Raw genomic sequence first — 17,914 nt, forward strand, 5'->3', positions numbered from 1 at the left:
TAATAAATATTCCCAGCTTGAATCAGACAAGTTGAACATGAGCAGAGAAAAAGGAGGAAAATCCAAATATTCCTGTGTTCAGTTTTCTCCATTGTACAGACTGACTGTGCCTCTAAACAGGAACATGAGCAGGAAGAGGCTGAAGTGGATTCAGCAGGTGGAGGATGCCCAACATCAGCTGGAAAGATTTACTGTGACGTTTGTTTGCTGTTTTCGCCTCGTGCATGAGAATATCACCAAATAAACTCGAGACAGTTTTTAATATTTTATTGTTCAAGAGCAAAAAGACTGACGGACTGTGTTTAAGCTCACAAATGTCACACATGAAATATTCAGTGTTTATTTGCTGGTTTGTTGGCAGCAGCTCCTTAAAGTCTGTCACACATCTGTTTGACCGTCTCCAGTTAATCTGAGCATCAGGTGGCTCAGCTGATCTCTGGTGTGTAGCTGCTGTGCTGCGGTCCCATTCCTCAGTGAAAGTAACAGCAGATCCACATGTTTGAAAAGAAATCTTTTAAACAGATAAACACACTCAGTAAAGGACAAAGAAATAAGTAAGAAAAAATTAGAGTAAAAAACAGGAGCAACTGAAACAGGCTGTATGCTAGCTGACGCATGCGCACTAGAACTGTTAAACTTAATTATGATTTTAGCAGCGAGTTACATGAAATACTGCATCAAAAAGAACAACACAGTAATCACAGACATGTTTATGCCAACAAACAAACATTAACCCAGAAAAGCCTTTAAAACAACCTGCTGTGGTGTTGTAATTAGAGATGGCATGATACCACTTTTTTATGTCCGATACCGATATCATAAATTTGGATATCTGCCGATACCGATATTAATCCGATATAGTGTTTTTTAATCAATAAAACTGTTTTTTTTTAATATCTTGCTGCATTTTGTAGAAGTTCATACTCAAGTTTAAATAAACAACAACACTAAAGCTATTCTGTTATACCTGTATGTAAAAAATACACTGCACCCAAAATATTTCATAGTTCAGCAACACTGATCAATCTAATAAACCTTACCTAACTTAAAACCTAACTTAAACCTACTCCTTCCTCCCTATTCTGGTATTTTAAAGAGTACGTAGCAGAAATATAAAGCAACCTAACTAATAGGGTTGCAAACTCCCAGCAAATAAAAGTAGCGAACCACCCCCACCCTCCACCTCATGATGCTTAATCGATGTAATCAACTTTAATTTGATGCAGTGTGAAAAAAAATGCACAGAAGTAAATTATTTTTCAAGAATAATTAAATAGATTCAACATCTTTCTTCAACAGAATTGCAGACTGCACAGATGGTACCTTCCCAAAGGAAAAAGTACTATAGCTTACTAGGGTATATAGACTTAACAGTTACTATATACAGTAATGGACTTCTATACATTTTACATCAGATTAAAACTTTGGGTGTAAGATTCAGATAATTATTTATCAAAAGCTAGATATTTTTAAATGAGGATAAGAAAGAGAAGTATGTCTTTGTGCCCCCTTTTCCCTGTTAATGCCCTATCGGCCCCCCTGAGTAAACTTTGCTAGATCCGCCCCTGCACAGTTACCAGCCGTCAGCTACGTAGAAAAGGATCCTGGTCTACAAAGTAATATTAAATAAATTCTAACAAGAGCTTATCAAGCTTAAACGTGCTGCTGTTGTTCAGCCGCTGGTTTCCTCTTTCTGGCGCAAAATGGGCGATAAACAAACGAGAGACGGACTCGCGACAGAAAAGCCGATCAGCTGATCGTTAAGCAGTTTCATGAAGTAGCGGCAGGAGAGGGAGGGAGAGAGAGGCAGTCGCTCCATATATCGGTTGTTAGGCTTAACGTGGGTATGCTTTACAAACATTCAGAGATGAACTTAGACACTTGCTTCACTTCTCTCTGGGATAACTTCCTCAGAGAGAAAGTTATTATTATTATTATGTTATTAATCTCTGTCTCTCTTCCACAGCATGTCTTTCATCCTGTTTTCCTTCTTTCACCCCAACCGGTCGCAGCAGATGGCCCCGCCCCTCCCTGAGCCTGGTTCTGCCGGAGGTTTCTTCCTGTTAAAAGGGAGTTTTCCTTCCCACTGTCGCCAAAGTGCTTGCTCATAGGGGGTCATATGATTGTTGGGTTTTTCTCTGTATTTATTATTGTGCTATCTACTGTACAATATAAAGCGCCTTGAGGCGACTTTTGTTGTGATTTGGCGCTATATAAATAAAATTGAATTGAATTGAATTGAGAGATGAAATGCTGGTTTGGTAGCGAGGCTACAAATACACACAGCCGCTCTATCACGTGACGCATACTACTGCAACGTGCTACGGTTATGAGCCGAGTTACGCCGTGTCGCAAGTTTTGTGAGGTGCTTTTTTGATATTTAATGGATCGGATTACATTTTTTATTTCTCGCCGATATCCGATCCAGTAATTTACGTCAGTATTGGACCGATACCGATACCTAATATCGGATTGGTCCATCTCTAGTTTGGAGTAGAGATTCCTGAATTTACTAGGTGCACCTAAAGGCAGCACAATTTAAACCATTGTTTAAAAATTTAAATTCAACAAATGGATCAATAAAAAGCCGAACAACAATGTTAATTTTTAAAGACTCTTAGCTTACATTTCATATTTTCAATTGTTACCCTCCATGGCTAAACAAACTCTCTAAATCTGTTTCAATTGTGTACTGATGAACACAACAATGGACATAAGGAGCTTCTTTCAAAGAAAAAACTCAGATGTTATTTTATATATTATGCTTTGTATGTTGTTCAGTATATTTCTATGTAAAACAAGAGGAATTTCAATACACAGCAGTATATTCACAGTTTAAACCAGATATTTACATACACTTTATGGAAAACACAATAAAAAATTTTTAATGTACAACATCAATTTAGAGTAAACTTGTTTTGTTTTAGATAAATAAATGTTTAAATATCTTTTGAATTAGTTAAATGTCAGAATAAAAAGAGGGAGCTGTCTATTTTAATCACTTTCATCAAATTTAGGAGTACATATACACTAAGTTTATTGTTAATTAATAAGAAAACTCCAGATGATTCCATTCTGAGCTGAAGAAGCTTCTGATAGGTTAGTAGAGTCCATGTGAGTAAATTGGTGGCACAGCTGTGGATGCATATAAGGCAAAACACAGAGCCTGTTTCTGTGACATGGGACAATCAAGAGATGTCAACCAAAACACCAGGAAAAGAATTGTGGAGCTCCATAAATGTGGCTCAATTTTGAATACAATTTGGTAACATTTACAATTAAGAAATACAGATAGTTTCTCTCTTTACTCTTAAAGTTAACAGATATGTTTTTTATATTTATCAATCTAAAAAAATAAACATTTAGTCTGATTTGATGTTACAATTAAAAAAGTGTTTGTGTTTTTATCTGAAGAGTTTGTAAATATCTGGTTTCAACTGTATATTTGATGATGTTGGTGTTTGGCTTGATTGTCAGCACAAAGAGGGAGAGAGAGGAACAGAGAGGGAGAGAGAGGAACAGAGAGGGAGAGAGAGGAACAGAGGCAGATGGAGAATGAGGACAGAACAGAGATGGAACAAGAGCAGGTGAGACACACATGTTAGTCAAATGGTTGTTTACCAAAACTCATCAGAACATGTATCTAGCACCTGTATCTTTTTAGATAACATTTGTTACTTTTCAAATTCTATATTTATTAAGTTATGCAGGCTTATGAAGGCTAAATAATTATATAAACCTTTCTTAATCTAAATAGTTTACTTTGGTAGAATTAAAAAATAAGTGTAGTGCAGGTCTATGATGATTTTCAGTGCTACTATCATCCAGTTCTGATTCTGGTTCTGTCTTGGTTACTGTTGTAGTCCTGCTTTAATTCCAGATAAGTTCTGGGTCTGGTTGAATTGGGGTTTAGTACCTGTGTCTCGATACAGGCCCGACTTTGTTCTGCCTTGCTGCTTAATTAAAAAACTAGTTTAAGGTGTCCTGCATATGTATATATATATATATATATATATATATATATATATATATATATATATATGTGTGTATATATATATATATATATATATGTATGTATATACGAAGTCATCTTTTTTGAACAAAACCCAAAACAGAGCCTAATAATCTTTCAGTCATTTCTACCCTCACTTAATATCCTTTCACTGCTCAGCTCTCACACAGTGGCTCAGCTATGCTCCTCCATACTGTGGCCAATAACATGCGAGGATATAGGATAACATCATTATGTGAAAAACAGAGAGGGTGAGAGACGTGACAGTCAAGTGGAGCATGCGTCTGTCCTCTCAGTAAGTGAGTGAGACAGTAGACAGAGGTGAGGAGGGCTGTGCGAAAGCAAAAACACATAAATATTAGGGGTGCAACAATACACAAAATTCACGGTTCGGTTCGGTTCGATACTTTGGTGACACAGTTTGATATTTTTTCGATACAAAAAAATGTTCATGCTTCTTTAATTTGTCATTTATTAAAATTATAAATATATATATTTAAATCAAAAGTACAGTTTTTAAATGTAATGTTGCTGAAATAACAAAGTAATAAAAAAATTAATTTGATGGAGAAATCCCTCATCTTTGGAAAAGAGAGTTTATTACAGAGAAATGGCTCTTTCCAAAATAAAAGCTATACTATACGCTTCTTCTGGGGTATACTCTCAGCAGCATATTAAACATATCAGGTCCATAAGGAGAATCATGTGCTAACGGCTGTCTAAATGACTCGGGTAAAGTTTGTAGCATGCGTGCTTGTTGTTTTTGTCTGCTTCCACTTGTCTTTGCACTAGGATGATGTCGGCGTAAATGTGCAGTCATATTCATTGTGTTCCCACTAGTGCTGTCAGCGTTAATCTGAAATGATGTTAACACCACAACACGGCAAATCTCCGTTAACGAGCTACCGCGGATCGACCTGTGCGTGGGGCTGGACGGAGTCAACACATTAACGAGCAAACTGCGCTAACACAGTAGTTCCCACCCATGTAATTGAGCATTGCGTGGCACATCCGACATAATGTTTTACTTTTGTCCATGACGCGCTTACCTTCAGGGTCATACTTCACATGAAGACCAAAATAGTTCCAAAAGCCAGATCTGAATGCGGGCGGGGGAGGTTCAATTTGCCATGTTGCAATGAGCTTAGCTTCTGTCTTGCTAGTTTGCACTGTGCTCAGTGGATCTGCGCTCGACAGTGCAGCCTAGGCGGAGTAGTCGAACGCAGATCCACTGAGCTCTCAACACAGACAGCATCGTCAGAAGAAAAGTTGATAAAATAAATTAAAAATGTTGTATTGTTCGATACACATGCGGACCGAACCGAAAGCACTGTATCGAACGGTTCAATATCGATACGAGTATCGTTGCACCCCTAATAAATATGCCTGACACCTGTAAACGAAGCAGCATCTGGCTGCAGTTTAAAGACTTTTTTTGTCTCGGTCTTGGTTTTGGTCTCGTCTCAACTTGGTCTTGGTCTTGGTCTTGGATTAGGCGGTCTTGACTACAAGTCTACATAGGCATGCTGGTGGGACAGTCCTCCTTCCTCCAGCTGTGGAAACCAGATGTGGAAGCAGACTCCCTGAGGTCTGCAGTCCAACACCAGTGTGAGCAGAGAGGACTCGGCTGCTGGGCGGAGCTTATCTTCCTGTTCTGTTAAAATCCAGCATTAAACTCTTCTTATGTTCACTCTTCAGTCTGATCATGTCTAACAAACATCACTGTTCACCTCTTCCTCCCTCTGTGACTCATTCATGTCCACTTTACTCCTTAGTAAGTCTCCATGGCTCCAAACCAGCTCTGCACTCAGAGTTAGTCCACGTTCTCACCTCCATCTTCAACCTTTCATCAGCCAGAGTGTTGGGTCTGTGCGTCCACAGGCCCCGCTGGTTTACAAACTTATCCCTCTTAACGAAAAGCAAGGAAACAAGACGAACAGCTTTTACTTGCTAGCAAGGGAGGACCGCTCGGTGTCTCAGGAAAGCACTGAATCCAACCACAGACGACCTTTTACTGAAAACAGTTACAGTACACAAAAGCACCACCCATTGTAAAACCCCCCTATGGTCAAAAAACACAAGGCACTATGTGTGTATGTGTGTGTGTATGTGTAGCCGGTCTGGCCTTAAACTCTGAGTGCCGTTAGCTCTCTGCGTTGTGTTGTGTAAATAACCAGAGGATTCAGCTCTCACTTTGCCAGCTGGGCGGATTTATTCTCCCTGAATTGTCTGTTTAAAATAAAAATAAAACAGTACAGCGACTTCACTTTACTGGACTTCTGCATGTACACCTGTCCTCAGCGGGACCTCTAGGCGACTGAGGTGCAACATCACAACAAATCCAATTAACAAATAATCATATATAACAAATGAAAATGCACTGCATCGTGACCATATAGTGACAATTACCTCAACAACAAAATTATAGTTTAAGGAGACTTCATTTACCAGTGGCAATTTTACATATTTTTTTAGTTACATATATCTAACAGTAAGTTGAAACAGTGAACTTGAATCACAAGTAAAAAATATAACCAGTACACATGACACAAAAATAAAAGAGGGAGCTCACATACCTGTTTAAAATAAAAATAAAACAGTACAGCGACTTCCCTTTACTGGACTTCTGCATGTACACCTTTAAGGGAGAGAGAAGGATAGTGGACCACATGAGAAGTCACCTGCATGCTCCTATGCTCTCATCTGAGGATGGCTAACTAGCATGTTACAATAAAGTGCTGTACTCGACAGAGAAACAATCTACAGAAACATCTAACAGAACTGTGAGACAAAATGTACAAAGGGAACAAGCAGTGTTTGAATTACTTTTAGTTACTTTAACTGTGTTTATTCACTCTGTAACTGAGAACACTAGCGTACGCTCACCTCTCCTCAGCGGGACCTCTAGGCCAGCGGTCCCCAACCCCCGGGCCTCGGACCGGTACCGGTCCGTGAGTCGTTTGGTACCGGGCCGCGAGAGTTGAGGCTCGGGTGTGAAATGTATTGTTTTCAGGGTTTTTATCGGTTTTCAGCGTTATTTTGTTATCGTTTTTATCGTTAACTCGGTTTTCCTGGGTCTTTTCACGTGTGTTGTGAATAAATCTTCTTTTTTTCGGTACCGGTACTAGTTTTATTTTGTTGTATTTATCCGCGACACCTTAAAGGCCGGTCCATGAAAATATTGTCGGGCATAAACCGGTCCGTGGCGCAAAAAAGGTTGGGGACCGCTGCTCTAGGCGACTGAGGAAAATAGCGCGCAGCTACAGGAAGTGACTTAGCGGGAAGTCAAAGGTCACACAAACAAAATAAAAGCTCCCAAAATATAAATACAGAAAATAAACATATATAAATAAACACATATACATAACCAATACTGACAAAATAACACTGCAGGATGGATCTTTGGTGAAATATAAATTATTTTTTAAAACACCCGTTACATATGCATGTGCGAGAATGTGTGTGTTTGTGTTTGAGGGTGCGTTTGTGTGACCTCCTGCCCACAAAAGGATGATAAAAGCAGGAAGCTCACTAAGCAACAAACAGAACCCTCACATGTCCCTATAATAAAACACTGCAGCCTCCCCCACCAACTGGCTGGAGAGGTGGTCAGAGACCTTTGACCTTTGATCAGGCTGCTTGAATAAGACTTACAAATTTAAGTAACACAATGACAACATTTAACAATTTGACTCCAACACAGAGCACTATCCCCACACGCTTCAAGACCACAACCATCATCCCTCTCCCCAAGAAAAACCCAGCCACTAAACGCCTACAGACCAGTTGCACTGACTCCAATCATTGCAAAGTGCTTTGAGAGAGTGGTGCTGGCCTATATCCAGAACAACATCCTAGACACTCTGGATCCCTGCAGTCTGCCTACCGGCCCAATAGGCCCGAGTCAGACGCCATTGCTGCTGCCCCTCACTACTCCCTCTCCCACCTGGAAAACAAAGACCTCAGGGTGCTTTTTGTTGATTATAGCTCCGCCTTCAATACAGTCATCCCTCACAAACTCATTCACAAGATCCTCGGCAGCTTCTACAGCTGCACTGTGGAGAGCACACTGACCAGCTGCATCACTGCATGGTACGGCAGCACTACTGCTATGGACCAAACGCCTGCAGAGAAGATGATCAGGACCCCCGCTGCCCTCTGTGGAGCATCCACCATCACAGAGTCCAGAGGAGAGCTGCCTCCATCCTCAAAGACCCCACATCCCCCCAACACGGACTGTTCACAGTTCTACCCTCAGGATGAAGGTTCAGAAGTTCAAAACCAGAACATCCCGACTCAACAACTCCTTCTTCCCCACTGCCATCAGACTCTTGAACAGCTGACCTATTTTAACAGTAATTGTTGCACATCAGGTCATCTTTCATATCAAGCTCATAGCTCCTTTGCACATACATCTACCTCACACCTAAATTTTGTCTCCATTCATTTATTCACAGTATTTGTATTTTATCTTGTTCTATTTGTATATATTAGCCTGCATCTGTGTGTGGACAGCAAAGAAAGACTTTCACTGCACAGAGAAATGCTTTTCTTTCTATATATGACAATAAACGCTTTGAAATCTTGAAATGTTTATCTGATTATTCATGACACTGATTACATCTGAAACCATCAACAGTCACATGTAGATCTGCTTCATCTTCAGCTCTGTGTTTCATTTTTGTCTGATCTTCTCTGAAGCTTCCTGACAGTCAGCAGCTTTGACCTTTGACCCACATGAAGCTAACATGTGACACAGAGTCAGGACGCTCCGTGGAGATCCATCAGAACAGCAGAAACACGCTTGGGGTCATCATCATTATAAACTTCTAATGTTAGAGAAACAGCTGCAGAACATCTGGCTGAGGTTAGTTAGCTGTTAGCAGAGAAAGGCCAAAGCAAAGCTGCACCTTCATCTTCCTCAGGGCTCAATACACAACAAATACTTTATCCTGTATACAAACACAGGCTGCTCTTCATCACCAGCTCCTCCTCCTCCTGGTGACCTCACAGTTAAACACACATACCTCAGCTCCCCTTTGACCTCTGCATTTGGTGCCCTCCTCCTCCGGAGACGTGCCAGCATGTCTGCCATGGCTCCCATTAAGGTTTCTGCAGAGGAGAAAACAGGAGCGAGTCTCAGAGCTCATCAACTTATTTCTACATCAGAAACAAACCAGGTGACCATGTGCAAGACTCTCAGCTGTGGTTTAGTTTGAATAGTGGGAATAATAAAATCACCAGTGGACCATCTGACAGTGACCCTCCAAGCCTGCATGAACCCAGCAGAGCTGAGCACCAACTCTGGTCAGGTCTCCAAATTCAGGCTGTCAAATTTATAAAACTGTACAAGTCAATCTTAATGAGGAAGATTGAGTGAATCTGATTTCTGTGATCTGTGGATGGAAATCTGGGTTCCCAGCCTCTTCCTCACAGTGAGGAATACAGATCATTCCCTCAGCACTGGGATGGGAACCTGGAAGAGCTGAACGGGACCATCAGAAGCTCTTTGAGTAAATGCAGCAGATCCTCTTCAGTCCTGTAGATCATAGGTGTCAAACTCTGGCCCGCGGGACAAATTTGGCCCGCAGCCTAATTACATTTGGCCCATGAAGCCATACCAAATTACTATTAGAGCGGGCCTACTGGTATTATACAGCTAATATATATATTGTTTAGTATTAAGCTTTGCTTGTTCCAAATTCAGTTTTTCAGCAAAACTTGTTTGAGTCCATAAGAAAAGATTCATTCTTATATCTGGAGGAAGATTTTTTTTAAAAAAAATATAAATGTTAGCCCGCGACTTTGTTCCAGTTTTGAATTTTGGCCCACTATGTATTTGAGTTTGACACCCCTGCTGTAGATTCTGTGGATCCTACAGTCTAAGATCCAGAACTGTCACTAGGATGGTTCAGTCATTTCTCATCAGCTACAATTAGAACACAGAGCTGAGCAAATATAATCAATCACATGCTGTAGAAACTTAGATGTTTCTATCCTTCAGAAAACATCTGACAAAAAGATCTAAAACTGTGTGAAAAGCAACACTTGTTATTCTCTAAATGTTTGGCCACAGCTGTAGATTACACTACGAGTGTTGGTCAATAATGACATTTAATTTAATCTCTCTTTCTGCAAATAACTGCTTTGTCTTTAAAGAGGTGAAGAGCCTGAGGCCGGTGACAGTCCAGTTGTCCTTTCCCCAAGTACATCCTCACAGCGGCTCACAGGACAAGGCCACACTCCTGTCCTGCCAGAAGAGAAGCTTCAGAGTGTCCGTGCAGTTCAACCACACCTGTCATATTCAGTATGGTGTTCATGCAGTTTGCTACCCAACAGTCACAGCATGTAGTGATACAGTCCCACTGCCTGTTCAGCATATGCAAACATATGAGCTCAAGCATGTGATGACAAAGGCCTCCCACTGTGGTCATTTCATCATGTTTAGGATCATCCAGCCAGACATCTGATCAATGGAATATTATTAAAACAGAAAACTAAAGAAGACACATGTTACTTTTATCTTTATTTATTTTATACATTTTTCATTGTTAGACATTAGGTTCAATGAAATCATTAAAAACAGTTTTGTCAGATTTCTTTCCCTCTTCCATGTAACTGTGTCAGCTTGTCAGCATCTATTTGGGACGAGAATGCAACAGGAAGTAAATGAAAAGTACCATTAAAAGCAGGAGAGGTTCTTATATTACAGAAGAAGAGATTATTTAAAAAAACTATCTCAATGCCATAAATGATTTAGGAACCCGAGAGAGGACTTGGTAAAATAAGACGTTCTTATAACTTCACCCTGTGATGGGCCGAGCTGCGACTCTCAGGGATGGTGATGTAGGTACAGAGCATGTGAGAGTGTGGTCCAGTATGTCTCTTCTAAAACTAGATGAAGGCACAAGGGGATCAATGTCAAGGCGTAGAGAGTCGATATCTTCAGTCTTCAGTGGAGACTCCATTTCTGGCACCAAAACACCTGGGTGGGTATGATGGCCCTGAGCTCTGACAATCATGCCCTCAATTTGGATTTCCTGACATCAAGAAGCATGTGTAAATGATTTTCAAAACACAGAAGAGTCAAGAAAAGAAAATCATTGCCATTATTACTCAACTGCCTCATTTTCCTCAGATCTCTGTGGCTCTCTGATGGGCTGCTGCAGCATCCACAGTTCCCACAGCTGGTTCAGGAAACGCTCGGTCCTAATGGGATGATCATTCCAGACAACAGAGAACAAATCCACCTTGAGACTTGGGAGGAAGGAGTGCTGGGCACAGAAGAGATGAAGAGTATCTGAGATGATGAGAAATCCATCTTCCTCCAAGCTGTGAGTACATCATAATAAATGTGTCACACCTGTCCAAACGTCCCTCCACAGACGCTCAATTCTACATTTGAAAAATACAGAAAAGTTCTCAAAGGTCAATCGAAGACTAACAAAGAACAGCCAAACAGCAATTCAACTGGAGCCAGTCATGATGAAATAACAATAATGTCAGTTTGATCTTAAGAGCTTTAGCACCTCTGGTTGTGCTTTTCCACTAATAAAGCTTCCACATCCTCTCACAGTGAACATCACCTCAGCAGGCTCTGCACCATATGAGATTTTGAAATAAGTATTCAAACAACAGGATACACAAAAACTATTCAAACAACAGACTGACACACTTGCAAATTACAGCACTGAACAAATCCTGATGATTCCATGTTTAAAAATCATGAGACTAACTTCAGAATAAATTTAACGGAGCTTTGCTCACATGAAGGCAAAGTGAGCAAATCCAAATCTTCTGATCCATCCAGAAAAAACTCAAGACCTCCTAGAGAAGCATCTATGCTGCCAAACATCACTAAAGAAGACGTCTTTGTTGAAAAGACAAGTGAAAGAAAATTCTGTAATGATAAAAGTATTCAGAGTTACGTTAGTCGTGCAGTGTTGTAATGCAACAACAAACCTAATCAGTTTATGATTGGTGTCAATGTGCTGCAGGAAATGTGGGCCTTGAATGGAGCACTGAAAGGAGTCAACTAAAATAAAAAATAAAAACTAGCCTTCAGACAAACTGAGGTTAATTTATGAACATGGAAACAAACAAATAAAAAATGTAGTTTTATTTTTTGTAATTTCATAAACTGTGTGATCATAACTTCCTGATGAGGCTTTGATGGGCTTGTTTCTTGGAGCCTCTAGAAGACTGAGAATCAACCCTGACACGGGTCAGTAAACACATTCTTGACTAATCCCAAAACAGAAAGTTTGACTTGGTTTGGAGTTTGGTTTGGCTTGGATGACATGTTCCCTCTAAGCCTGAAGGAAAAAGAAGGAACACACACATGTAAAGGAAGCACTTAAAACATGCGGTTATCCTAATTGGGCGTTTATAAAGTCAGCAAAGAGGCACAGAAAAGAAGATCAGACACCAGCGAGGGAGGATAAGAAAGACAGACGCAACAACGTTGTCATCCCCTATGTAGCCGGTGTATCAGAGAAACTCAGGAGAGTTTTCTCCAAGCACGACATCCCAGCAACACACTCAGACACAAACTGGTTCACCCGAAAGACAAAACTCCAAAACACAAACTCAACAACGTGGTGTTTGCTGTACAGTGCAGCGAGGAATGCCCAGACCTCTACATTGGAGAGACCAAACAGCCACTTCATGAACACACAACATAGAAGAGCCACCTCCACGGTACAAGACTCAGCAGTCCATCTGCATCTAAAGGATAAAGGTCACTCTTTTGAGGATGCCAACGTTCACATTTTGGACAGAGAGGACAGATGGTTTGAAAGAGGAGTGAAAGAAGCCATCTACGTCCACTGTGAGCGACCATCTTTGAACATCTTTGGTTTTACGATACCAATTGTCTGCCATCTATAATCCAGTTTTGAGATCCCTTCCCAGACGCCTTGACGCCCACTCACATCCTGGGCCATCTGACCTCAGGAAATCTCATGATAGGGTGGGGCCAGGTTTCACAATGAGCGCACCCGAAACCCTGGCTGATTGGGACCCACGTTCGTTTTCACACCTTGGCGCATGTGATTAGGTAGAGGATCATCAGGGGGTCCTTTGTCCCTCTTTGGGGGGAAACTCCCACTGGGTTTAAATCTGGGACTCTCGGCCATTTGACCCTAGAATTGTAGAAGCTTCTTGGATGAGAGGTGAAACGTTCAAGCAACTCAAAGAAGTCCAGACGCTTTTCTTTGCAAGCTCCTTAGACTACAATGACCTGGATGACTGAGAACCTTCACAGACTTAAAGTGTGTGCAATGGAAACAGGAACAAACATACAAAGACAAACATTACACCTCCAAGTATGACGAGTCCTCACAAACACAGAGCTCATCTTATCATGACAGTCACTCCTGTTTTTAATGTGAAGACAGCTCACTCACAGCTGAGCTGTCAAACTGTCCTTCACAGGACTTCTGCTTTTCTTTAGTTTTAATAAATTCATTGTTTGCACATTTTTATCTCTTCAACTCTGAGACCACAGAGAAAAACAGGAACAAGACTTCTGATGGCGAGTGCCATTTAAAATTTCCGCAGAAGTCAGTGTGCCATATGATTGCATTAGCAATAAATTTAATAACGCTCTATATTAACAGTTACACACTATATAGAACCACTTTATAGAATTATATTTGTTTGCAGATGTTGGCAGCTATCAGCGAATAGTCATCAGCTATTTTGAAACAAAAAAAGACTCTTTTTATTCATAACAGCAAATGAACTGTACACAAATACAAATGCTATTTATGGTCTCCTCACAACAATGATAAGAAAAATAAACTGGGCCAATATGGCATGTTTGTTAATACAGAGATACACATGTTAATGTGATCTCTGGTCTCCCACTCAGAGACACAGGTCTCCGAGTGTCCAGCATTCAGAGGCTACCTGAGGACACTCATGTGATAGAAAAAGCCCAGTGGTCTGTAGGGTCCAGCTTACTATGCATGTAAATGGCCCGACTTTAATGTACTTTTATATGCCCTCTTTATGGAATTACCAAAATATAAAACTAAAACATCTTTATCAAAATAAAGTTCGTAGTCTCAGTTCTTCTTAAATCTCTATACTCTTGAGTTTACCTCTAATGTGATGCTCCGTCACAAGCAGCCTGGTTATCCACAGTCATCTTGGTGCCTAAATACCTGGAGACGCTCCTTGAAACCCTGCTTTTGGATCGTGTTTCCACGTTTCTTCTTCGTACTTGTTTGCCAAGTCTGCTGTTTTATTTGATCCAAGAGTGTATCCCTGTCTTTCACAACGTCTGCCGAGAATCCTCTCTTCACCATGTCAATGTTTAGTTTGTGTTTAACTTTTATTTCGTAAACTCTTAGTTTTAGTCTCTAAAGTTTTTTTGTTACTTATAAATCTATACCTATTTTGGACGGTGGACAAACAGCTGTTATTCTCACCTCTGACACTGAGAGTCACTGATTTCTGTAGCAGCATGTGTCCATCCTTGTTGTAGACGGTGCAGGTGTAGACTCCACTGTCAGTGAGGTGGAGGTCTTTCAGGGTCAGACTGAGGTCTTTAGTGTTCAGTGGGTCTTTCTTCATCTCAGTGCGCTGTTTCTGATCTTGGCCCTTTAAGTGACACTGGTCTTTACCAATCTGATACTCATGGACCATCTTGTTTTTGTGTTTCCACTCCACTTTGACATCCTGGGTGAAGCCTTCTTTGATTTTAAAGGGCAGCAGGACAAACTCCTTCCCCTGTGTCACCTCCACCATCTCCAGCTGGTACTCTAAAGAGAAAACAGAGGAGAACATAGTCAGAGAGACAACATCCTTTACATCTAGATGACTCATTGTAGAGACGTCAGGTCTGAACTTCCTGGAGCCAGGAGATTTTCTGACTGAGGCCAGACCCACAAAATCAGACACTTCCTTTGATAGATCCAAATCTTGTACCGGTTAAAGGAGTCAGTATAAGATTTGGGGACCGATGAGCTACTAGAAGATGGATCTTCAAAGTCCTCATCCCCACAATGTTGTGCACCATCAGACTCTTCTCTCTCATTACATGAGCCAGTAAAAATTTTGGCTTCTTCATTAGTTGGAAATGCTTCCCTAATTTTGTGATTGTTAGTCTATCTTTGTCATGGCCTTGAGCTGTTTGACCTAGGGTTTTTAAGTCTTTTAGCAGTCATGTCATTTGTAAAGTTTTTATTTAAATATTCTGTTTGGTTCTTCATTTGCGTGTTTTTAGAGTCACTGATTTCTGTAGTAGCTTAGACTGTCGCTGTGACAGGAAGCAGCTCGTCTAAGAGGAGCTCATGACTCTTTATGGCTGTATCCCAATTCAGGGTCTGCAGCCTTAAAGTACGCAGCCTCAACGATCCTCAAGGGCCGCGTACTCAAAGACCGCAAAGGCCGGAAGTGCGAGGCTTGTGAAATGGGGCGGTCTAGCCTCCATCGCGCTGCCCAGGTTGCCAAGCAACCATAACACCAATCGCTTGAAACGTTTCAGCTTTGTTTGACAGAAATGAAGGAGAACATATTTTGTTCCTGTGTTTGTTTCTACACGAGCTTTGTGTGATTTAATAAGTATCTGAGGCTGAGACCACAGGACTGTAAAACATGATTGTTGGCCTTTAAGATTAGCTAGTAAATAACAATTAGCTAATGTTGTTCATGAGACTAAAGTCAGTGTAAATATGATATGGCCAATATTATAGTTATTATATTAATCATCATAAGCAATTACAGCAGTGAGTTTGAAGTCTCAAATCAAATCACTTTTATTGTGACATCACATGTGCAGGTACACTGGTACAGCACATGTGAGTGAACTCTGTGTCAAATACTGAGCTTCAGTAAAGATTCAAGTTGCAGTTATTTATATGTCCTATCACCTTAAATCTTCACTCAAAGACACTCAAGTATCTCTGACAGTGTATATATAGATGTATTATATATATAAGACAAATATTGTCCGTGTAATATGTTGGCATTACTAAATTTGGCTCAATGCTTACATATATGTGTAAAAAGGAAAATGTACGAGCTGTGATAACTGTGTCTGATAGAATGAAGATCAGACTGATATATGAAATATTCCTTTATTGGGTGATAAAATCAGAGCATGTCATAACTGCTTTAAGTCATACAGAATAGATATCAGAGCCTTAAACAGGCTGACTTCTGCTAAATGGGTCAAACTGGGCAGAAAGTAAACAAACACATAACATCCTTATAGAATATGATGTAACACTATAGATCAACTTACCTCAGAATATATAAAGCATATAAACAATTACAGCAATATGATGCAACAAACAGCAGTGCTACTAATCCAAAATACTCAAAGCTTCATAGAACTGAGACAAACATTTATTTTTAGCTCCATTCTGCTGCTGATACATACTTTAGGTTTCTGAATATTAAACTTGTTGCTGCCTTTCATAGTGTGTAACTTGAAGGCCCTGAGTACTTTCTCCCACACTGAAAACACTGGGATGATAACATTATTTGAACATTACCTAATAAGACTGATTCAGGACAGACAATTAGTTATGTTAAACGTTTCTAGCAGTCCTTCACAAACAGGGAACAGTCTGTCTATTCTCCCCATCTGTCAGCTGCTGCTGGCTCTTCCTCCTCCTCTTCCTCACACACTGCTGAGTTTGTCCTGGTGGATCATCAGGGGTGCAAAGCCTCACAGATGATGTGCAGCAGTGGGTCCCTCAGTCTGTCCTCACTCTGGACACTTGCAGTCGTCACACATGGAAATCAAATGTGTGATAAGCTGCACGATTCAAACACAAGTGTAACTTATAAATACATGTTCATACTTTTATTCCACAATCAGAGAGAAAGAAACAGAGAGAGAGAGCAGGACAGACAGACAGGTGACAGTCTCAGGTGTACACACTGCTACAAAACAGCACAAGAGAAGGAGGATTTAGTGTTTGTGTTATTACGAGTGCTAAACAAGAAGAGTTCCAGATGGTCCAGTGGACACATGTGTGACTCCTGTGATTAAAGCATCTTTCTTTCAGCTTAACGAGTGAACCGTCAGCTCGTTCAAACACACGTTAAAGTCCGTTTGGCTCGACACCACCGAACAGAGGCAGCAATATAACATAGCTAACATTAACAGTGCAGTGAATCCTGCTTGTGCCGTCATATTCAGGACTGCAAACCGAGCAGCATCACTGACTTTCAGCTTGTTGTGTTTGTGGATATATGACTGACTTTAATTATCCATCAAATCATCACATTCTCTGTAAGATTAAACTACTGTATTATTATATTTTAAAGGCTTTCAAACCAAATAAACGCTGAAAGTACAAACATCGCTAATGTCACATAACTTTGCCGACATGTGGCCAACAGTAATGTTTTAATGTTCTTCGTTATTAAACACTTGCACATAAATAAGTGACATCATATTCAGTACTTACGTTTCACAGTTTACTCTTCGGCCGCTCCGCTTCTGCCATCTGCGGCAAAATTATCCACAGTGACTGCCGCACTATGAATTGTGGGATATGTTGGGCCACGAAGTCTACTTCACCACAGCCTTAAAATTCAGGGAAATGAAGGCCACATTTCGAGCAGCCTTTGAATTGGGACAGCCTTCGGCGCGCCGCTGTGACGTAATCGGCCTTAAAATGCGGCCTTTAAGGCTGCAGACCCTGAATTGGGACACAGCCTCTGTGTCTCTGTTGGTCAGATAAAGGTGTGATCCTGGAGATTCCTGCACTTCCTGTGTGGACAGGAAGTGATCTCACTGTGCGTTGCAGAGAGAGGAGCAGTGACACAGCTGCTGCTTATTTCTCCTTTAATGGACGTCGTATTGGATCTCAATCTAAATCAGAGCTCATCATTAGACGGGTTAAACAGTCTGATGAAGGTCTCTACTCTTGTGCTACT

General features: G+C 40.7%; 1 long non-coding RNA gene across 1 annotated transcript; it reads right to left on the bottom strand.

Annotated features, from left to right (window-relative positions):
- Nucleotides 1-252: 252 nt before the first annotated feature.
- LOC109199745 (uncharacterized) lies at nucleotides 253-5,193 on the bottom strand. The gene is made up of 2 exons (XR_002060049.2): nucleotides 5,062-5,193; nucleotides 253-511 (listed from the first exon to the last, which is right to left on the bottom strand). It is a non-coding gene; the product is annotated as an uncharacterized LOC109199745 (long non-coding RNA).
- Between the last annotated feature and the right edge of the window lie 12,721 nt (nucleotides 5,194-17,914).

The sequence above is a fragment of the Oreochromis niloticus genome, unplaced genomic scaffold (assembly GCF_001858045.2).
Source record: "Oreochromis niloticus isolate F11D_XX unplaced genomic scaffold, O_niloticus_UMD_NMBU tig00000744_pilon, whole genome shotgun sequence".
In the NCBI taxonomy this organism is placed as follows: Eukaryota; Metazoa; Chordata; class Actinopteri; order Cichliformes; family Cichlidae; genus Oreochromis; species Oreochromis niloticus.